This window comes from Schistocerca piceifrons, chromosome 1 (genome assembly GCF_021461385.2).
Source record: "Schistocerca piceifrons isolate TAMUIC-IGC-003096 chromosome 1, iqSchPice1.1, whole genome shotgun sequence".
Classification (NCBI taxonomy): domain Eukaryota; kingdom Metazoa; phylum Arthropoda; class Insecta; order Orthoptera; family Acrididae; genus Schistocerca; species Schistocerca piceifrons.
The window spans coordinates 1207892727-1207916459 of record NC_060138.1 but is presented as its reverse complement, the minus strand read 5'-3'; the positions used below and the strand labels follow the sequence as shown (position 1 = coordinate 1207916459).

Below are 23733 nucleotides of genomic sequence, written 5' to 3'. Positions count from 1 at the left end.
AGGGAAACGCAGTGACGCAGGGAATGCTAATGCGAGTGAGCTGCTAACGTGGATTGAAGCACACGGTGGGTGACGGGAGCGTCCCGCCAGCCGCCTGCTGCTGCTACTCACCTGCTGAGGACGCACAGACATGGCGCGGCTCAGGGCAGAGGCCGAGTCGCGACTGGTGACGGCACAACTACCGTACCGCCGGCCGCCGGCCCTATCTTATCTGAGATTTGCCGACTGCCAAACACGTCAGCGGACTCCCGCTCCCTGTCTCCCCGTCACGTGACCGGACGCGCCTCCGCAGAAGATCCGTTCAATTGGTAGTCGCAGACGCAATTGCCCAATTGTTTTGTTGTAGACCGAAGCGGATGGCTCACACGAACTAGGCAACTTGTTCAAAAATGCCCTTACCGCCTGTACCCTAATTCGGCAACCACCAGCGGATCTGTCATATTCTCTTGATCAACCCCAAAACACGTCAATAAGCCACCGGGCTGGAACTGTAAGTACTTCTTTAAATGCGAACATTTTTAGTTTAGGCTTTACCGTGTCTGCTATTGACATTAAATAAAACAACAAGTTTACTGTTACCAGTCACTGTTTATTTATCCCTACGACGCGTTTCAAAGGTTTAAACCTCCATCGTCAGGTGGATTTACAATTGTTAGTATGAAATTTGTGTGTGTGTTGTGTTACCATTTTTTGGAGGAACTTATGATACTCGCCATATTTGTTTACAGAATATAACAGTATACGTGTGATGAGTTACGACAGTTAAAGGAACCTGTGACCACTGGAGGTACTTTATTTTCCTTATTTTATGTTTACCGTCAGATACGCATTTAATTTTTTGACAAAAGAAACCCAAAACCATAGTGTTTTGTTTTTCCACACACAAATGTCATACTAGCAATTGTAAATCCACCTGATGATGGAGGTTGAAACCTTTCAAACGTGACTGGTAGCAGGAAACTTGTTGTTTCATTTAATGTAAGTACCTCTATTCAGGTCATATTTTTATCTAAAGATAACATTTAAGGTTTGTATACGTGTCACTAACTCCACTCTGTCCATTTTACCATTATCCTACCGTTAAAGTCTGTTCTGGCGAACACTTGTCTTCATTTCGTTTGTCAGCTCGTGGGACGAACAAGGACGCGACGCACCAGATTGTAAGAATCTGTTTGCGTTAATAATTATTGACAAAATTGTAAATGTTAGCGTGAGCTGATTTGAAGATTTAAAATCGGAGCGAAATCTGTGGTATACATTTGTCGTCGTCCAAAGAACAAACCACTCACTTGCCCATGAGGGCATGAGAAGCAGTTCTGCAAGTATAAAAGGAGGCGGCAAGTAGTGTGTTGTCAGTTCCCGTTTGGTAGCCGTAGCAAGCGGATCACTATAAATAAGTGCTCGCCGCTGCGGAGGCTGAGAAGTGTAGCTGCCCAGGGTTCCGTGCGCACAGAGCAGATTGTCGTGTTGCTGCTTTCACAGCGTCAACAAACTGTCCTGAGTCTTTGAGTTGAGGAAGATGTCTCGAAAAGGAGACGACAATGAAAACGACCAGAGGCTCCTCGGTGGCATGACCCGGGAAGTCAGGTGAGGTAAAAAGACCGGTAGACGAACCGAGTGCAATCAATTAAGAGGACAGAGCACCCGACGAGCAGATGATCCGGGGCTCTCTCTCACTCTGTACATCCAGCTTAAGGATGAGCGAGATCCTCGGACAGCTATAAGCTGTTGTCAAAGGGAAGATGAGCGTCCAGTGTCTGAGGATGGAGGTGCTCTCCTCAAGCCGGGCGTCGACAGCCAGGATGACTACGACACCCTCTCCCCACTCCTGGGCAAATACAGTGCCCCGGCACCGGGGAGGGAGCTGTAGGAGACCACAAATAAGACGGCAACCAAGACCGGCCTGAGAGGACTACTCTAGAAGTAAATTCAACTACACTATTCGCCATTAAAACTGCTACACCACGAAGGTGACGTGCTACAGACGCGAAATTTAACCGACAGGAAGAAGATGCTGTGATATGCAAATGATTAGCTTTTCAGAGCATTCACACAAGGTTCGCGCCGGCGGCGACACCTACAACGTGCTGACACGAGGAAAGTTTCCAACCGATTTCTCATACACAAACAGCAGTTTACCGGCATTGCCTGCTGAAACGTTGTGATGCCTCGTGTAAGGAGGAGAAATGCGTTCCATCACGTTTCCGACTTTGATAAACGTCGGATTGTAGCCTATCGCGATTGCGTTTTATCGTATCGCGACATTGCTGCTCGCGTTGGCCGAGATCCAATGACTGTTAGCAGAATATGGAATCGGTGGGTTCAGGAGGGTAATACGGAACGCCGTGCTCGATCCCAACGGCCTCGTACCACTAGCAGTCGAGACGACAGGCATCTTATCCGCATGGCTGTAACGGATCGTGCAGCCACATCTCGATCCCTGAGTCAACAGATAGTGACGTTTGCAAGACAACAAACATCAGCACGAACAGTTCGACGATGTTTGCAGCAGCATGGACTATCAGCTCGGAGACCGTGGCTGCGCTTACCCTTGACGCTGCATCACAGACAGGAGCGCCTGCGATGGTGTACTCGACGACGAACCTGGGTACACGAATGGCAAAACGTCATTTTTTCGGATGAATCCAGGTTCTGTTTACAGCATCATGATGGTCGAATCCGTGTTTGGCGACATCGCGGTGAACGCACATTGGAAGCGTGTATTCGTCATCGCCATACTGGCGTATCACCCGGCGTGATGGTATGGGGTGCCATTGGTTACACGTCTCGGTCACCTCTTGCTCGCATTGACGGCACTTTGAACAGTGGACGTTACATTTCAGATGTGTTACGACCCGAGGCTGTACCCTTCATTCGATCCCTGCGAAACCGTACATTTCAGCAGGATAATGCACGACCGCATGTTGCAGGTCCTGTACGGATCTTCCTGGATACAGAAAATGTTCGAATGCTTCACTGGCCAGCACATTATCCAGATCTCTCACCAATTGAAAACGTGTGGTCAATGGTGGCCGAGCAACTGGCTCGTCACAATACGCCAGTCACTACTCTTGATAAACTGTGGTATCGTGATGAAATTGCATGGGCAGCTGTACGTGTACACGCCATCCAAGCTCTGTGTGACTCAATGCCCAGGCGTATCAAGGCCGTTATTACGGCCAGAGGTGGTTGTTCTAGGTACTGATATCTCAGCATCTATGCACCCAAATTGCGTGAAAATGTAATCACATGTCAGTTCCAGTATAATATATTTGTCCAATGAATACCCGTTTATCATCTGTATTTCTTCTTGGTGTAGCAATTTTAATGGCCAGTAGTGTAAATACCTAGGAATTACAATTACGAACGTCTTAAACTGGAAGGAACGCATAGAAAATGTTGTGGGGAAGGCTAATCAAAGACTGTGTTTTTTGGCAAGACACTTAGAAAATTTTACAGGTGCACTAAATAGACTGCCTACACTACTCTTGCCGGCATGAGTCGCCGTGCGGTTCTAGGCGCTACAGTCTGGAGGCGAGCGACCGCTAAGGTCGCAGGTTCGAATCCTGCCTCGGACATGGATGTGTGTGATGTCCTTATGTTAGTTAGGTTTAAGTAGTTCTAAGTTCTAGGCGACTGATGACCTCAGAAGTTAAGTCGCATAGTGCTCTGAGCCATTTGAACCATTTTTACACTACTGTTGTGCGTCCCCTTTTGGAGTACAGCTGCGCGGTCTTGGATCCTTACTAGATAGGATTAACGGAAAACAAAGGAGAGCAGCATGATCCGTATTATCGCGAAATAGGGGAGAGAATGTCTTTGACATGATACAGAATTTGGGTTGGACATAATTAAAACGGCGTTTTTCGTTGCGGCGGAGTCTTCCCACCTACTTCCTCCTCTGCATGCGAAAATATTTTGTTGACGCCGACCTACATAGGAGAAACGATCGTCATAAGAAAATAAGGGAAATCAGAGGTTGCACGGAAAGATACAGGTGTTTGTTTCTACCGCATGCTGTTGGAGATTGTAATAGTAGATAATTATTGTGAAGGCGGTTCGATGAACCCTCAGCCAGGCACTTAAGAGTTATTTGCAGACTATCCATGTAGAGACAGATGTAGATGCTAATATGGTCCGCAAGAAGCCTACTGCGCGCAGGTTTTTGTGATGTGGTTCTAATGAAACACAACAAAAGCAACAAGAGGAAGACGCCGTCCTTCATCCAGGAGCCAAGGACAATGTTGTGGAGAGGAGCAGATCTTTGTGCTGCACAGCCTGCTGGGTTTCAGACTGTAGGCAAAGAATTTCCCAGCGAGACCTGACAAGGAGCCTCAGAGCTTCAAGTGTCAGGAGGTAGGACATGTTGCAAAATATTTTTGCAACGAGCCGAAGTGTGTCAAGTGCGGCGGCAAACACGACACCCGTGCCTGCACACTAAGCAGAGAAGAGCAGCCGACGTGCGCGCGATGTAGCGGACCTCACTTAGCAAACTAGCGCGGCCGCCCGGCTTGCACCAGCTGCGGCGCCGAAAGCCACCCAGAGAAGCAGATGACACAACAGGGGATGTCACAGCAAATGGCGGGCGAAAGAAGCGAAGAAGTAGGAAGAGACGACCATGCGGTAGACCCGCCACACCGCCTTCCGAACTACGCTGGGAGGCCACGGTGGCCGTCTACCCAGCCGCAACCCCTCCATCCCACGCCGGTGAGAGTTTGGTGGTGGGGATGACGGATGTGCGGCGCAGAGCGGAGAACATCAGTGCCGGCACATCACGATGAGAGGACCCTGTACGATGACTTCAGAGAAAAAAAGCACTCCGTCTTCAGACCACGAGTAGCCTACCGGGACCATCCGACCGCCGTGTCATCCTCAATGAGGATGCGGATAGGAGGGGCGTGGGGTCAGCACACCGCTCTCCCGGTCGTTATGATGGTATTCTTTGAACGGAGCCGCTACTATTCGGTCGAGTAGCTCCTCAATTGGCATCACGAGGCTGAGTGCACATCGAAAAATGGCAACAGCGCATGGCGGCCTGGATGGTCACCCATCCAAGTGCCAGGCACGCCCAACAGCGCTTAACTTCGGTGATCTCACGGGAACCGGTGTAGCCACTGCGGCAAGGCCGTTGCCCATGACTTAGAGGCACTCCGAAAAGCTGAGACTCGCTTACAAGCAACGCTCCATGCCGATATGAATGTGGGCTGTCCCTTACTGAGGTAGGTCAGCGGCCACGGGTCGCGTGAGGCGCAAACCAGCGCGATGACTTGCGTCCCAGCGGCCTTCCGGATGAAGACTCGCAGACAAGAGCACCAGGCAACGCAGGCTGCACAGGTGACGAACGAGACGACCAGCGTACATAAGACGACGGCCACCGGCAAAACACAACTGGAGAGTATAAGAGAAGGCAAACATGTAACTCATCAGCCGGAGATGGTCGACTAAGAAGTTATAACAGCTGCTGAACTTCATCGACAAGCTAATATCGTCGAGCGACTACGCATGGAGTAAGCAGAAATTTGAATAAGAGAAAGCGGAAGAGGTCTACTATCCAAAGTGCTGCCTTCCTGGGACCGTATTGGAGGCGGAATGTATTCACCTGGAGGCAAGACAGCCCCAACGATCAAAGAGGAACCGGCAAAGGGGGCGAGCAGGCGAACATCGAGATAGAACAGCGCATACGCGCAACCGTAATCCGCCACCAAAATAGGTATTAAATCACCAGCAATTCTGGCCGGGTTTTGGAGATTTTCCTTGACTGAAGCTTTTCTCACAAACTCCTCCAAGCAAATTCCCAAATGCACAAGCCCAGCATCAGATGGCACAGATTTCACAATTTTAATCCTCTAATTTTAAAAAGTGTTGCAGATTTTGCGGATTAATAAAGGTCTCTCTCTCTCTCTCTCTCTCTCTCTCTCTCTCTCTCTCACACACACACACACACACACACACACACACACACACACACACACACACACAACACTATTGCAGTTGTCTTCATAACTGATGATTTCTTATTTATTTTCCGGTAAGTTTCAAGTTATGAACATTTATGTGCACTTAAATTTTCTCGAAAATATTAATTACATTCTACATGTACACTATGCAAGCTGCTGTGCGGTCTAAGACGGAAATTAACTTTATCGTCCAATCTCTTAATCAACAATGTCAGTGACTTCACAAACGTTATCAAGAGCTCTGACTTTCCCTGACGTACCTCACGTCCAGATAAGTCATCTACGTTTATATCGGTAGTTATTGAGCAGCGACTGTCTACCTTCTTCTTAACGTCAGCAGAGCCAATATGCATGTCCTTCGTATCAGCCATCTGGTTTAAACAGAGAGCTGAATGCAATTTTAAATTTGATACCTTCATGAGTATATGCAAGTATGTATATATACTAATTATACACACTGTAAATAAATATGTACGTTGTGAATGCCTCTCACTCCATATACTGCAGTCTAATAGTTGTAGACGTAAGAGAAATCATGTCACCATGTCTGAATGGTAATTTAATCTACGTTATTGAAGGTTAGTTGTCATGGCGGTGTCTACGTGGGATGTATGTATTAACGCCCGTAAAAGAGGAGATAATAATTTTAATTTGTAATTTTACTATATCTCTATAAATTTTTTAATAACCAGGTGAGTTTTTTAGACTTGTACGTGCGAATGCCAGAAAAATCGGCGGATTTTTTCATAGTTTAGTGACATTAGCGTTTTTTCTATTACATTGCTTTACTTTTGGCTTCTTGAAGCGCATATCGACAGGGCTTTGACTCGCTCAGCAAGGAATGATACGCCTTGCTGTTTAACCTTACGACGTATCTGACCAGGGAGTTTACTTTAACTTTTCAGAACCAACTCACTCCGTTTTATGTACAATGGCTGCGCTATACACAGCCCCATGTTTGTTACGCGTGGCCCTCGGCTACGTAATGTAAGTTATCACATTGTAAGCTGAATCTGTGAATTTGTCTTATTGCAAATCGATGAATTCATCTTACTGCATGGTGGCGTAACACATTGTATTTCCACAGTCCTGAAGATGCTTGTGTAGGTCGAGTGAAACACATAAAAATTTAAAAAAGTTACATGCGATCTGCGGCTGTTCTAGAATTTTAATTATTAAGACGTATTCTTTGAGGTTTCGGGACTGCAGCCAGATCATGTTGACTTCTTGCCACAATATTTCGGCTGACAACCGTCCAGCCATCTTCAGGTGAGTGTCCGTCATTGGAGACAGCTAGTTCACGGTATCGGCTTTACAGCAAAAATTGTCGCGGAAACGCATGCCCACTGGCGGCAGTCACAGGGGCGTTCTCTACTGGATATAAAAGTCGACACCGTGAACTAGCAGTCTCCAGTGGCGAACACTCCCCTGAAGATGGCTGGACGGTTGCCAGCCGAATTATTGTGGCAAGAAGTCAAGGTGATCCGGCTGCAATCCTGAAATCTCATAGAATATTCAGTACGCCGGGAAGACCTCAAGAATCATATTAAGATGTATTCACAAAGATAATACCGCCAAATGCTGTGAGATATCGCCGAGCTACATGTCTGCCTGCACAGTGTCTCGCTGCTGACACATAAATCCTAGCACAGCCCACCAACTTACCCCGCGCGTTGCGGCAAGACCGCCGCACGACTTTACGCAGAGCTGGGCAACGGAACGGCTGCAGTCCCCTGGTTTGCAGCTGATGCATCACAGCAGAAGGCACCCCCGGGTTAAGGCCTACGGCGTGCCCGTCTCGTGTATCGATATTTTCCTTCCTCCCTCTCATCTTTCCCAAAACAAAAAGCAAATCATTAAATACTACAAGACAGTCTGATAGAGAAAACAGAACAAAACAAGAGCAGAGCGTTCTGTAATGGATTAGTTTTGTAAGAGCGAAAACGTGACGGAGATGCTCGCCAAATTACAGTGTCAGAAGTTATGTGAGGGTTGTTACGTATTACAGTGTGCTTTACTGTTAAGATTTGGGAGAGCGTACGTTCCTAGAAGAGTCAACGAATGTCATTCGCAGCACTCAAAAATAGGTCGCACCAGCGTCCTTTACAGATGAAATACACTTTCCTAGAATTCTCCCAATAAACCGTAGTCTCCATTTGATGTCGCTTTGCAGCGTTACGCCCAGGTATTTAATTGACGTGACTGTGTCGAGCAGGACGCTACTGATCCTGTATCCAAACAGTGTACGTTTGTTTTTCCTATTCATCCGCATTTACTTACATTTGTCTATATTTAGAGCTAGCTGTCATTCATCGCACAAACCAGAAATTTTGTCAACTCATTTTGTATCCTTTTACCGTCACTCAACTTCCACACCTTATTGTACACCACAGCAGCATCAGCAAACAACGGCAGATTGCTGATGTCCCTGTCCGTCGCTTGTCACTGATAAACACTCGCCATCGAGGACAATATACTGGGTTCAACTCAAGAAACCTCGCACATATCTGTGAACCTATTCCATATGCTCGTACCCTCTTTTTACGGGCTGCAGTGGGCACCATGTTACACGCTTTCAGGAAATCTAGAATCACGGAATTTGCCTGTGCCCTTCAGCGACAATCGCAGTTTTTCATGTGAGGAAAGAACAAGCTCAGTTTCGCACCAGCGTTTCTTCCTAAAATCATGCTCCATCGTGGACATAAGCTTCTCGGACTCAAGAAGAAAATTTATTCGAACAGAGGCATCAAGTGTGCCGTAATTTACACCAGTAGTGCCACTAAATGAACCCTGTGAGTTTTGTACGGTTACAGAACAAATATTTACTTATTTTGATCGATAACGCAATTTTTCTTTTTACTTTAATGCCAAGGTCGAACTACTGTATAGTTATCGCCAAGTGCACGTTAACCTGTAATTTAGATCACTACCAATAACTGGAAGAAGAATGGGTAGCTTTGAGGCATGAAATAGTGAAGGCAGCAGAGGATCAAGTAGGTAAAAAGACGAGGGCTACTAGAAATCCTTGGGTAACAGAAAAAATACTGAATTTAATTGATGAAAGGAGAAAATATATAAACGCAGTAAATGAAAGAGGCTAAAAGGAATCCAAACGTCTCAAAAATGAGATCGACAGGAAGTGCAAAATGGCTAAGCAGGGATGGCTAGAGGATGAATGTAAGTATGTAGAGGCTTATCTCACTAGGGGGAAGATAGATACTGCCTACAGGAAAATTAAAGAGACCTTTGGAGAAAAGAGAGCCACTTGTATGAATATCAAGAACTCAGATGAAAACCCAGTTCTAAGCAAAAAAGGGAAAGTAGAAAGGTGGAAGGAGTATATAGAGGGTCTATACAAGGGCGATGAACTTGAGGATAATATTATCGAAATGGAAGAGGATGTAAATGAAGATGAAATGGGAGATATGATACTGCGTGAAGAGTTTGACAGAGCGCTAAAAGACCTAATTCGAAACAAGGCCCCGGGAGTAGACAACATTCCATTAGAATTATTGACGGCCTTGCGAGAGCCAGCCCTGACAAAACTCTACCATCTGGTGAGCAAGATGTATGAGATAGGCGAAATACCCTCAGACTTCAAGAAGAATATAATAATTCCAATTCCAAACAAAACAGCCGGCCGCGGTGGTCTCGCGGTTCTAGGCGCGCAGTCCGGAACCGTGCGACTGCTACGGTCGCAGGTTCGAATCCTGCCTCGGGCATGGATGTTTGTGATGTCCTTAGGTAAGTTAGGTTTAAGTAGTTCTAAGTTCTAGGGGACTGATGACCACAGCAGTTGAGTCCCATAGCGCTCAGAGCCATTTGAACCATTTTTTCCAAACAAAACAGGCGTTGACAGATGTGAAAATTACCGAACTATCAGTTTAATAAGTTATGGTTGCAAAATACTAACGCGAATTCTTTACAGGCGAATGGAAAAACTGGTAGTAGCCGACCTCGGGGAAGTTCAGTTTGGATTCCGTAGAAATGTTGGAACACGTGAGGCAATACTGACCCTACGACTTATCTTGGAAGAGAGATTAAGGAAAGGCAAACCTACGTTTCTAGCATTTGTAGACTTAGAGAAAGCTTTTGACAATACTGACTGGAATACTCTCTTTCAAATTCTGAAGGTGGCAGGGGTAAAATACAGGGAGCGAAAGGCTATTTACAATTTGTACGGAAACCAGATGGCAGTTATAAGCGTCGAGGGGCATGAAAGGGAAACAGTGGTTGGGAAGGGAGTGAGACAGGGTTGTAGCCTCTCCCCGATGTTATTCAATCTGTAAATTGAGGAAGCAGTAAAGGAAACAAAAGAAAAATTCGCAGTAGGAATTAAAATCCATGGAGAAGAAATAGAAACTTTGAGGTTCGGCGATGACATTGTAATTCTGTCAGAGACAGCAAAAGACTTGAAAGAGCAGTTGAACGGAATGGTCAGTGTCTTGAAAGGAGGATATACAATATGAACATCAACAAAAGCAAAACGAGGAGAATGGGATATAGTCGAATTAAAACGGGCGATGCTGAGGGAATTAGATTAGGAAATGAGACACTTAAAGCAGGTAAAGATTTTTGCTATTTGGGGAGAAAAATAACTTATTATGGTCAAAGTAGAGGGGATATAAAATGTAGACTGGCAATGGCAAGGAAAGCGTTTCTGAAGAAGAGAAATTTGTTAGCGTCTAGTATAGATCTAAGTGTCAGGAAGTCGTTTCTGGAAGTATTTGTATGGAGTGTAGCCATGTATGGAAGTGAAACATGGACGATAAATAGTGTGGACAAGAAGAGAAGAGAAGCTTTCGAAATGTGGTGCTACAGAAGAATGCTGAAGATTAGATTAGATCACATAACTAATGAGGAGGTAGTGAATAGAATTGTGGAGGAGTGAAATTTGTGGCGCAACTTGACTAAATGAAGGGATCTGTTGGTAGGACATGTTCTGAGGGATCACAGAATCACCTATTTAGTATTGGAGGGAAGCGTGGAGGGTAAAAACCGTAGAGGGAGACAAAGAGATGAATACACTAAGCAGATTCAGAAGGATGTAGGTTGCAGTAGGTACTGGGAGATGATGAAGCTTGCACAGGATAGAGTAGTATGGAGAGCTGCATCAAATCAACCTCTGGACTGAAGACAACAACAACAACAACCAATAACTGAGCCACATGTTCTTCGTACACATATACAACAATAATACAAAAAATTTAGATGTGGAAATACGATTGTGATATTTAATGTGAGGTCCATTGTGCCTTGCAGCACTTGGGAAACAAAGCTCGATCTATAGTCGTATTTGGGTGCCAAGTGGGGTACAGATAAGAAGACGGCCGAGTTGTGACACATACTGATCCGCTGTTTCGTTTTAATGGTCAGTAGAACAGTGGGGCAACAAACAATGTAAGCGTTGGTTTAGAAGCACTCTGACTGGCCTGTTTCCAAAAAAGCAGCATGGCTTAGGATTAAATTTTTTAAATTTATGGCAAGATCTTATGAGAACAAACTGCTTAGATCATCGGTCGCTAAGCTGAGACACTACTTAATCTAACTTAAAGTAACTTACGCTGTGGACAACACACACACCCATGCCCGAGGGAGAACTCGTACCTCCGACGGGGGAGCCGCGCGTACCGTCACAAGACGCCTAGACCGCGCGGCTACCCCGCGTGGCCATGGCTTAGGGGAGAGATGGGTAGTGGATGGGGTACGAAGGGGTACGCTGAAGTCATACCGCCCATGCTCTAATAATTACAGTACATTTCTGTATAAGTTGTAGGTAACTTTTCGCTCTCTGTGATTTAGGGTACCAGTAAATGTTTCCAACGCTTTTTCTAAATCTAGGGTTAGATTGTGCAATCTATTAGAAGGGAACAAAGTTTTGACGTAATCAAGAAAATGACAAGTCAGCCGACCGAGTACAGTGATATAAGAAACAGTTTGGTGACTAACTCGTCATCAGCTGCCGATGAAATTATCAGCTGAGTGGGAGTGAGAACATCTTGACACCTGCTGATGAAATCGCCTGTCGGATTTACAGAAGAGATCAGTGCAGATAAAACAGGCTCCAACACACAACAGTCTGCTGTAACCAAGACTACCATATCTCATGTGGAGAATTACCTCTTTCAGGGGAGCAATTTAAGTTTTAACATGGAACGCTGCCCACGTGTCAGAATATACAAGGTTGTTTTAAAGTGTCCCTTACCTTACAGGAACTAGTGCTGCCCAAAACTAGAAAAAGGGCATATATGTCCGTAAAAAAAAATACTTATTGTGTTATGGCCAATTGATCTTGTTCCGAGTAGGTTTTCGTCCAACTGACGTGCATTGCTTATTCTTATTTCCTGTGTTCTTCTCTGTACGGCTTTCGTCGTACCGACGTGCATAGCTTTTTCTTATTTCTTGTGTTCTTCTCTGTAAGGCTTTCGTCCTACTGACGTGCATTACTAATTCTTACTTCCCGTGTTCGTCTCTGTGTTCTGAAACTGTTGTCAGATGTAGCTCTTAACAAGTGTCTCCCTCATCAGCTGTTCAGTTGTATCGTTCTGATGAACTGGCATAAAAACAAGACTACTGACAAAATGAGGTTTGAACGACGTAAATAATAGTCAAAATTTTTGGAGAAAAACGGGTTGATGGTTTGTGAAATGATTTGCCTGAAAGTATAAAGTAAAGTAGGTTAGAGAAACATTTGAAGCGCCTTTGCAGGCTGCTCGAATTCATGTACCGCAGCTGGGACGCTCATACGCTAAGTGATATAAGAAAACGACTGAGCATCCACATCGACACTTCAGAATTCTAAGACTGTAAACTGTACGTTGAACTGTAACTTAATTTCATTCACCATAATCAACGTTTGTGGAAACCCTGCAACTGTGTCATACAAGATCTAACTAACGACGAAGTACAAGAGTTACGTATTTTATCTTGGTTGGCTTGACGCGTTTCGAAAATTTATTCTCACTCTCATGTGCATTTGTTTACACAAGGAATTTCTGTGATGTTTGTATGTGTGATTTTCTGCCTGTCTTGCACTGTAGTCGTCTTTTTGAGGTTATACTGATATCATAAAATAGGACGAGATATATCTTGGGTTTTTTTTATGTCAGAGACGAGCTGCCTGCTAAGAAGTCAATTAAGTTAATTATGCAGAGTATCACATACATGCAAATCATCACTTGTTTTTGAAATCAGAACTTGTTACAGAGCAATTATGACAGTATGGTTTCACAAAGAGTTTGTATACAGTGAGAGGAGTTACATTTTCTGTGGATTACATTGTTTACACAAAGCTGTTAATTATAAAATTTACTTGATCGATACTCGCTAATGAAAATTTTAAAAATATCTATTATGTTTACGTTCTACTTTGTTGTAAATGCTGAGTAGTGTCTACGATATATTTACGAAAATTACTGCAATTAACATAAAGAGAAAATACGTTTGGAAAAATTAACTGATTCACTAACTAGCTTGTGATTGACGATTTTTTCCTTGCTTTTCCTTTACAAAAATTTCCAGCTCCTCCATTAAATACATCGTATGTGAGTTTTGAACGTGGTGAAGTATCTTAAGATCATCTTCTATGTTTTTGAATGGGTCCAGTGATTTTTATGTGTGTTGTTATTACTGATTTTATGAAATGGTAATGTGTGCAACAGTTGATACGTTCAGTGTACCAACATGAAATTTGCTGCCAAACTACCCTATGAAGCCGCTTGAGCAAGTTTTACATGTGGTTTTGTATATTCCTGAATTTGAGAATTTATCTTTTATAATTGTTAAGGCGTGCACTAATTTCTGGTCTAGTTTCTTGTGAAATCAACTTCCACTTTATGTGATCTAAGTCGATTTGCTATTTTTTTTAGAAATGTACCTACATAATGTATGGTGGATATAGATTTGGCTGTACAGCTTGTTCCTTCCGAAGAGCCAGGAATTCCTTTTTTTCGCTATTTCTTTTTGTATTTTATCTGTCATTGAGGTGGCGAAGTCGTTAGGCACAGCTATTTGTTTAGTGATTTTTAGTTCTTTCACCCTGTCCCCTTGTTCCACACAATTCTGTTTGCTGTATGCAGCATAGTTTTGTATGCAGCTTTCTCGTGTATGTCCAGGTGACATGATGTAACAGAGATTGCGTTGCTTGAATTTTAAATTCTGTGTCTGCGTCTCCTTTGCTTTGCATGTCTTCGAGCATCCTCCAAAGGCATTTCATACGTTCTTCTATTCTATTGTATTTATTACTTTTAGACAAAGCATTTCTCAAAACATTTGTTTTCTTAAATTCTCTTTTCTATTTTCGAGTTTTGTTGATAAAGCATGAATTATGTTTAAATATCCATCAGTATTCTGTTATTAGCAAAAGTGTGTAGTTTTAGCCGTGATTTGACATTTTTAAACACCATTTAAGTAGCTAGTAGCAGCTCTACTCGAATCTCATGCTGGTCGGTCCGATACCCAATTTGTGCATTTTCTTCTCTTCGTTTGGCTATAAAACTTGTACAAAAATCCATTGTGTAATTTCTAGGGAGCCTTGTTTTCGCTCCGCTCGGACATTTGCCAAAAAGGAGTCCTTTTATTGCACCCGGCAAATTATAGACATAGTGTCCTTTTATGGTTAGTCTCCGGCTTTAATCGAGTAGCACGTATCATATACACCGATTAACATCTTCACGGTCGCGTATCATGTGAAGAAATGTTCGGTAGATTGTCACAGCCATTGGCAGACAAGGGGTCGTTCGCAACGAGGAATCGTGGTGGACGTCGCACTGTTCGCACGCCGGATATGGCGGAGCCAGTACTGCGATCAGTAGATGATCATTTAAAACAACTTTGATCAAATGGGGCTACTCAACACATTTCAGCACCATCAGACACTTTATCTGCATTACAGCGTGTGCATGCTGTTAGGAGACGACACCATCATATAAGATTACAGTTCTCCGAACGGTTTCTATAAGGCAGTGCAGAACATCTACCGCTGACAGCTTCCATTTTATTTATTGTTGTGTCGGAATTCACATAGAGAGAGAGATAATAATTTGTGACAAGATCAACAAGTTGGCAGATATAAATATTCGACTGATCTTGGACGCAAGACATCAGGTTTATATTAGCATCAATGTCTGGAAGGGAACTGTCCATGACAGATTCAAGGGACCATACCGGGCAAATTAACCTCGCGGAAAAAAGGATGTGATTTGTGCAGTAAAGGGCACCAACCCGTTTTTCACGCCTCGTACGACAATACAAACATGTAATAAGCGCTGGATTTGTCGAGGAAACCTAGTAGAGCGTTATATATTAAAAAACTAGAAACCCGCCTCGACTGCGAAAAAAGCACCTAGTGTTTACCTACGTTTCGGCGTAGATAACTACACCTCCTTCAGAACAATAAAACCCACAAGTGCCTAAAAAGACAAATGGTCCATTTGTAGTTGCAGTGTATGGCGGTTCATGGCCCATCGAACACAAGCCGGTGTGAGGTGGAGGTTACACCATTAAGTTAAGTAACGGTTTAGACTTTCTACATATGTACTGTTTGTGTTCCCCTTTTTTCGTTTATAAATGCATAGCCACGATGTTCTTTTAATAACTGACAAAGGTCTTTTTAGGCACTTGTGGGTTTTATTGTTCTGAAGGAGGTGTAGTTATCTACGTCGAAACCTAGGTAAACACTAGGTGCTTTTTTCGCAGTCGAGGCGGGTTTCTAGTTTTTTAATATATTAACCAACGACTGCTGACGCGCTACAATGTTGAAGGTTCTAGTAGAGCGTCCTCCCCGTCGACTTTACTTGAATCACATTTCTGGCTGTAATGGCTTCTGGAGGCACTGATATATTCCTCACACATTACAGAAACAAGTGTCACAGTGCACGTGACCAAAGCCGAGAACAGCCAGGTGTGTTGATACGAGGTCCTGACTGTGAAGGAAGGATGAAAGATAAACAACAATGTATGGTAACCACACTGAACACTTAGCGAAGTGCCAACGGGCAGATCGCTAACTTAGGATAAAAAGGCCCCTACTTCAACAGGTAGCTGCTTCCGCACACGCCCCCTGGATTAAGGGAAAAAAAACAGAAAAGTTGAGATGGTTTTTAATGAAACTTCCTGGCAGATTAAAACTGTGCGCCCGACCGAGACTCGAACTCGCGACCTTTGCCTTTCGCGGGCAAGTGCTCTACCAGCTGAGCTACCGAAGCACGACTCACGCCCGGCACTCACAGCTTTACTTCTGCCAGTACCTCGTCTCCTACCTTCCAAACTTTACAGAAGCTCTCCTGCGAACCTTGCAGAAGGTAGGAGACGAGGTACTGGCAGAAGTAAAGCTGTGAGTGCCGGGCGTGAGTCGTGCTTCGGTAGCTCAGCTGGTAGAGCACTTGCCCGCGAAAGGCAAAGGTCCCGAGTTCGAGTCTCGGTCCGGCACACAGGTTTAATCTGCCAGGAAGTTTCATATCAGCGCACACTCCGCTGCAGAGTGAAAATATCATTCTGGATGGTTTTTAATGCTTCAGTTGTTCCACATCGTCTCTGCCCCCATGCGAGTATAACGCACAGAACATTCATACAACCATGTGAAACTTTCGAAACGTCCTTCTATGGGATGTTGTTCAACTCGCTCGTCACATTAGCTTCAATGTCGGTTACATCGTCAAAGTGTTGACCCTTCATGTGAATTTCTGTAGTATGTTGTTACATAACAGATTCGTAATGGTAGCACTAAGTCTCGTAGTCCGCGACGATTTTATCCAGGAAAGTATCGTCCGCGTTTTGCATTTCAATAAAGTTGCTGCAGGCGTCCACGCTCGTTGTTTTCATTCAGGAGTCGAGTTGTGCGAGACAAACTTTTCCACACACTTGGCCTCAAAACGTACTGGAGAATGTCTTGAACATTTCATTTAGACATGTTGCCCCATTTGTGACAGAATGCGTTAACACACGTAGATGTCCACTGCTTAACACTTACTTCCCACAACTGACTGATCGAATGTAGCATATCTGTTGTTTACAGCTGCTAGTGCAAGCTGCCAGATATAGTTAGTGTGCTGACATCGTTTATACGCCACGAATAAAATCTGTCTCCGTAAGTTTTGGGGAGACGGTGTATCTTCATAGGAATTTCTGTTTAGCTTTCACGAGTAACATCTCCTGTAAGAATGTGTTATATTTGTTTCTTAACATCACGTAGAAAACAGCTGTGCTTCACATTTCCAAGAAAAGATTTCTTAAGTTATTTACACTTGTTAGACCTCTTCTTCACAGTTATCTCCACACGGTGTGATAAAATTCTCTTGAACTCACTTCTCTCAGCACTCAAGTAAGCACTCGATCGATATAGGACGAAATTTTCTTCGTTTCTGTAACCTTGATTTTCTCATACCAGAAGCTAGTTCGAGCGTAACATAATGAAACCTTTCGACTGCTCGAAATTTCATCTCATACCGTCATTTTTATACATATTTACTCTTTTGTCTTCATTTGACTCAATTTTCGTTCCTGCTTTCCATTTCGGAAATTACACGCAATGTTGTTCACATTTGTCACTAGTTGGAATCACATTTTACTCGCCGTGAGACAAAAGGTTTCGTGTGTTGTGTGTGTGTGTGTGTGTGTGTGTGTGTGTGTGTGTGTGTGTGTCGACAGATTTTATGAGCTAATCCAATCACATTTATGATACTAAAGCATTGCACCACTTGCTTTCACTACATAATTTAGAAACAACACTTATGTAAGTAATATCGAAATATCAGTAGAGTTTACAACACCCTGAGTAATATTCCTAGTGTCACACATGACACCACCCTTTAATTAATATGAATTAATTTAAATATCAAATTAAAACACAGTTTACTTTCACACATGCCCCTAGAAAAAAAAATTGATAAAGTTCTCTTGAACTCACTTCTCTCAGCACTCAAGTAAGCACTCGATCGATATCGGACAAAATTTTCTTCGTTTCTGTAACCTAGATTTTGTCATACCAGAAGCTAGTTCGAGCGTAACATAATGAAACCTTTCGACTGCTCGAAATTTCATCTCATACCGTCATTTTTATACATATTTACTCTTTTGTCTTCATTTGACTCAATTTTCGTTCCTCCTTTCCATTTCGGAAATTACACGCAATGTTGTTCACATTTGTCACTAGTTGGAATCACATTTTACTCGCCGTGAGACAAAAGGTTTCGTGTGTTGTGTGTGTGTGTGTGTGTGTGTGTGTGTGTGTGTGTGTGTGTGTGGACAGATTTTATGAGCTAATCCCATCACATTTATGATACTAAAGCATTGCGCCACTTGCTTTCACAACATAATTTAGAAACAACACTTATACAAGTAATATCTAAATATCAGTAGAGTTTACAACACCCTGAGTAATATTCCTAGTGTCACACATGACACCACCCTTTAATTAATATGAATTAATTTAAATATCAAATTAAAACACATATTACTTTCACACATGCCCCTAGAAAAAAATTTGATCCTACATTCACGTTCCGCAGACCAAATTCTCCTTTGATGTGAATAACAGTGAAATCAGACTGACTTTATATTCTGGTGAAGTAACGGAAATTTCTTTTATGTTTTCGCACTTACACTTTAAAGACAACCTAGTTCAATCAGCGCTTTATAAACACGATTTGTGCGTGTACAGATCATACACACAGTGAGGAGATCTCTTTTTTTGTTGGCATTGTTGTGGTCTTCAGACCGAAGACTAGTCTGATGCAGTTCTCCAAGCTACTCAATCCTGTGCAGAACATTTCATCCCCTAACACGTATTGCAACCAACTTCAATCTAAATTGATAATTCCTTGATGGCTCAGAATGTGTTCTACTAACTGATCCCCTTTTAAAGTCAAGTTATGCCCCAGATTACTTTTATCTCCAGTTCTATTCAGTTCTTCCTCATCGATTATGCGATAGTAATTCACATTTTGTATTCCCTCTAGTTCGGCCATTATCAGTTATTTTACTGCTCAAATAAGAAAACTAATCTACTACTTTTTTCATAATTGTTTCCCTTTGCACCGCCTGATTTAATTCTAGTGCATTCCATCATCCTTGTTTTGCTTCGGTTGCGTTGATCTTGATCCTCCTTTCAAGACAATGTAATTTTGTTCAACTGTTCTTCCGTGTCCTTTTCCTGTCTCTAACAGAATTACAATGTACAAGTTGTGCATAAATTTTCATTCTCACTACCTTCACGATTACAAAGAGTATATTCCTGTAAAGATTGTCAGGTCTTTCCTCTAAGCCCACATATGCTACAAACGTAGGTTTGATTAAACTTTTCTTGCTAAATAAGTCACAGGGTTAACATTGTCTCACATGTTCCCGCACTTCTCCGGAATAGAAACTGATGTTCTCCGGTTTCGTCTTCAACCAGTTTTTCTCCATTCTTCTGTAAATAATTCGTGTCATGATTTTTCAACCATGACTAACAAATTTGATTTTTTTTTATTTTTTGTTGTGAAGCACTATACTGTACAGTAAAATGGACATGAGATTAAATTAACTGTACACTAAACTTGAACAGAATTAAAAGGTATTTCGTCATTATGACGTGTTGGACATTTAACGTTCAGACACTGACGTCACAAGTCACCAGATAAGCAGTAGCCTCAGCTTACAGGCGGAGCACGCATTCACGTGTTACATGTGGAGCTGTTGCTGTGTTCGTGTGACACAGATTTTATTTTCGAAACACTGTTATTAGCCATATTTGAAATGGAGATCTTATGTCACAATTTTAGCCAGTCTTGGTTTGCTAGGTTTGGAAGAGAGAAATACTCGAGTATATTAGACGAACTGAATCATCTACTTTTCTTTCGAAACGTGACAAAGAAAAGAATCTCGAAACGTGAAGAGAAAGTAACAAGATGCATCTTTAACACCATTACCGATTTAAGTAGTTTATACAGTGTAATTATGTGTATTTAACAATGAAGTGATTGTTCTGGACTAGTTAAAATCTTTGTATATATATATATATCGTAAAAACTTAATAATGTTTAAAAATAATGAAACTTTAAAAATATGTATGCTCGTAAAAGAGAAATTGTACGTTGAATACTGGTCCATACTTAGGGAAGTTGACTTATATAAAGACGTGGAGAACCCCCTCCGCTGCGGAAGGGGCTTGGTGCTCGGGAGAAGGTGGATTTGGCGGTCAATCTGGGCGGTAAGAGAGAGGTCACGTTACGCAGTCAGTGGCCAGCAGTTTTACAGTCAACACCGTGGGTGACAAGTGAGGCATGCGGAAGCTGATTATTGTTGAAATTGCCTCGGATGTGGTTTCGGCTGTAATATGGTGCTCTTGTATTATGGAATGGCTCTGAAATGATTAATACGTCGCCAGGCAGAAATCTGAAAAGAGCCTTAAACTGCAAGAAGTGATACCAGATAGCCCCCACGTGCTTGCCACCACTATTGCGCCACTGCACCGCCAACTTCAGGAAGTCAGATATGTATCTTATTATGGACCAGTATGTTTGTGTGTGTGATTTTTCAACAAAAATTCAAATGATAAAAAACATGTGTGTGAACTTTGAAATTGTCCTGGTCATAAAACCGTTTCAGGGTCCTATTCTAAACGTGGAAAAGACCGAGTAACCTGTTTCTGAATGACCATTGAATTGTTTCTAATTTGAATGTACCAAAGTTTCATTGTTACAGTGTATAAATGTTGCCTGTTACACCACCTGCATCACAGGTAATCAAAAAGGCACGTACTGTGACTCAGAGGAAATTTACTTTTGTTTTGACTATACCCATGAACTAATTTCTGAAGTTTCACTTGAGAATGACATTTGAGTGAATTGTTATATAGTATTGAAATAAAAACAAATTCAAGTGGGGCAGAAATCCATATTAGTCTAATGAAATTTGTCTCTGAAACAGTTACAGAATTTACCTATAGCGTAAATTACAGTTTATGAACCCCCACTACATTCTTTCCTATTATGAGGAAGTTAAACTGAGCATTGCTTTGGCTAAAGGAATCTGAAGTATTTCCATAAAAGAGAGAGAGTAAAAAAGGGTTTGTACAGTGTTATTTTATTGCATTTGTGGCACTTCACTCCGCGCTCTTGTATGTGCAAATGCTGAATACACCTTCGTTACGTCAAGTTAGTATTCGTCATTCGTCTCCTTACACCTTCTACGTGACAATATTCGCGTAAATCGTGGATTTTTCAAATCATATATCTATTTATGGATTAATGTTACTTATATTGCAAAGGGCGCTCCCTATGTAGTCTCCAGTCATTCATTTGGTTTGATTTCCCCGTGCATTATTTAGAAATATTTATTTTTTAATAATTTGTATGTCATGTTTCATAGGACCAAATTGAAGAGCAAGTCTTCATGGTATGGAATGAGTCAGTATATGAAAATATAACAGAAGAGCAATAATACACGGAAAGATACGTATACGAATCCTATGTAGAAGATAACCCATAAGTTTAAACAAACATAGCAACGTAACACATGAATTCGTATATTTTTTTTAAAAAATTTCCAAGAGTTGCTCGACAGAACAGAAGGAATGAGCCACGAGGAAACCCTTCAGTTCAGGTTCCAAAGTGCATGGGTTCCTGCTAGAATTTTTGAATTCTTGTGGCAGTTTAATTAAAATGGATGCAGCAGAACGCTGCACGCCTTTCTGCCCGAGAGTGAAGGATGTGCGTTCCAAATGCAGATTGGATTTCTGCCTAGTAGTGAGCGAAACCGCTAACTCTTGTGAGTAAGCTAATACTATTTACATGAAACGAAATTAAAGAAAATAAATATTGAGAGGCCAATGTCAGAATTCCCAGACTAGTGAACAGGGGTCGACAAGAGGTTGGGGAACATTCACCATATATTGCTCGAACCACCCGTTTCTGAAGCAAAAATACCATTCTGAATCAGAAGAGTCACCCCAAAAAATAGTACCATACGTCATAAGCGAATTAAACTAAGCAAATAAGACTCATTTTCGTATTAAACTATTACTTATTTCAGATGCTGTTCTAATGGCAAATAACGCAGCATTTAGGTTTTGAACAAGATCCCGAACATGTGAAAATTCTGTTAGATTTCCAAGCTGGTTGTGAATATAACGGCGTATGACCGAAAGACAAGTGATTCGCATGCTAAAATGCAGATTGGATTTCTGCCTAGTGATTCGGAGGCTACACGGCTGTTTGCGTCATCCGGGTGTTGTTTTGGAATACACATAATTGGTGGATATCGCGTCGGAAAGTGAAGCGTGCGTAATAACTGCAGATGAGGCGTCCACGCTTCCATGTTACGAGGCCTGGCGTTCCAACACGGGCTTACCGGCAGGAAATTTCAGCAGTCACGCAGGATAACCAGCCCCGTGGAGAGGCGCTCTTCTCATATGCCACGCTTTGCCAGCGCACCGTGACGCAGCATTTTCACGCACTGCTGCGGGAACAGAGGGGGAAGTGACGTTATCATACCCGGAATTTTAAAAATGTATTTGACCAATAACAGGAACGCCTTTCACGTGCGAACACTTCATGTTAGTCCCAACCGAGGTGGTTGTGAATATCAAATGAAATACACAAATAACAGTAACCAGTCGTTTTTCTTCATACACTTCCGGGAAAAAAATTAGTACACCCTTTTAGAAGTTTCCAACTCACTCGAGGTTTACTGTGGCAATAGTGAATAGACTATGTGATCAAAAGTATCCGGACACCCCCAAAAACATACGTTTTTCATATTAGGTGCTTGTGCTGCCACCTACTGCCCGGTACTCCATACCAGCGACCTAACTGGTCATTGGACATCGTGAGAGAGCAGAATGGGGCGCTCCGCGTAATTCATGGACTACGAACGTGGTCAGGTCATCGGGTGTCACTTGTGTCATACGTCTGTACGCGAGATTTCCACACTCCGAAACATCCCTAGGTCCACTGTTTCCAATGTGATAGTCAAGTGGAAACGTGAAGGGGCACGTACAGCATAAAAGCGAACAGGGCGACCTCATCCGTTGACTGACAGAGACCGCCGACAGTTTAAGAGGGTCGTTATCTGTAGCAGGCAGACATCTATCCAGACCATCACACAGGAATTCCAAATTGCATGAGGATCCACTGCAAGTACTATGACAGTTAGGCGGGAGGTGAGAAAACTTGGATTTCATGGTCGAGCGGCTGCTCATAAGCCACACATCTCGCCCGTAAAAGCCAAAGCAAGCCTCGCTTAGTGTAAGGAGCGTAAACATTGGACGATTGAACAGTGGAAAAACGTTTTGTGGAGTGACGAATCACGGCACACAATGTGGCGATCGGATGGCAAGGTGTGGGTATGGTGAATGCCCAGTGAACTCATCTGCCAGCGTGTGTAGTGCCAACAGCAAAATTCGGAGGCGGTGGTGTTATAGCGTGGTCGTGTTTTCTATTGAGGGGGCTTGCAGCCCTTGTTGTTTTGCGTGGCACTACCATAACACAGGCCTACACTGATGTTTTAAGCACCTTCTTGCTTCCGCTGTTGAAGAGCAATTAGGGGATGGCGATTGCATCTTTCAACGCGATCGACCACCTGTTCATAATACACGGCCTATGGCGGAGTGGTTACACGACAATAAGAGCCTTGTAATGGACTGGCTTGCACAGAGTCCTGACCTGAATCTATAGAACACGTTTGGGACGTTTTGGAACACCAAATTAGTGCCAGGCCTCACCGACCGACAGCGATACCTCTCCTCAGTGCAGCACTCCGTGTAGAATGGGCTGGCATTCCCCAAGAAACATTCCAG

General features: G+C 43.0%; 1 protein-coding gene and 1 pseudogene across 3 annotated transcripts in view; both read right to left on the bottom strand.

Annotated features, from left to right (window-relative positions):
- The window catches only part of LOC124802581 (EF-hand calcium-binding domain-containing protein 4B-like), a 774205-nt gene that overhangs the window by 137274 nt on the left and 613198 nt on the right, over positions 1-23733 (bottom strand). The gene's annotated exons all lie outside the window — the stretch shown is intronic.
- Positions 5016-5133, bottom strand: LOC124728038 (annotated as a pseudogene).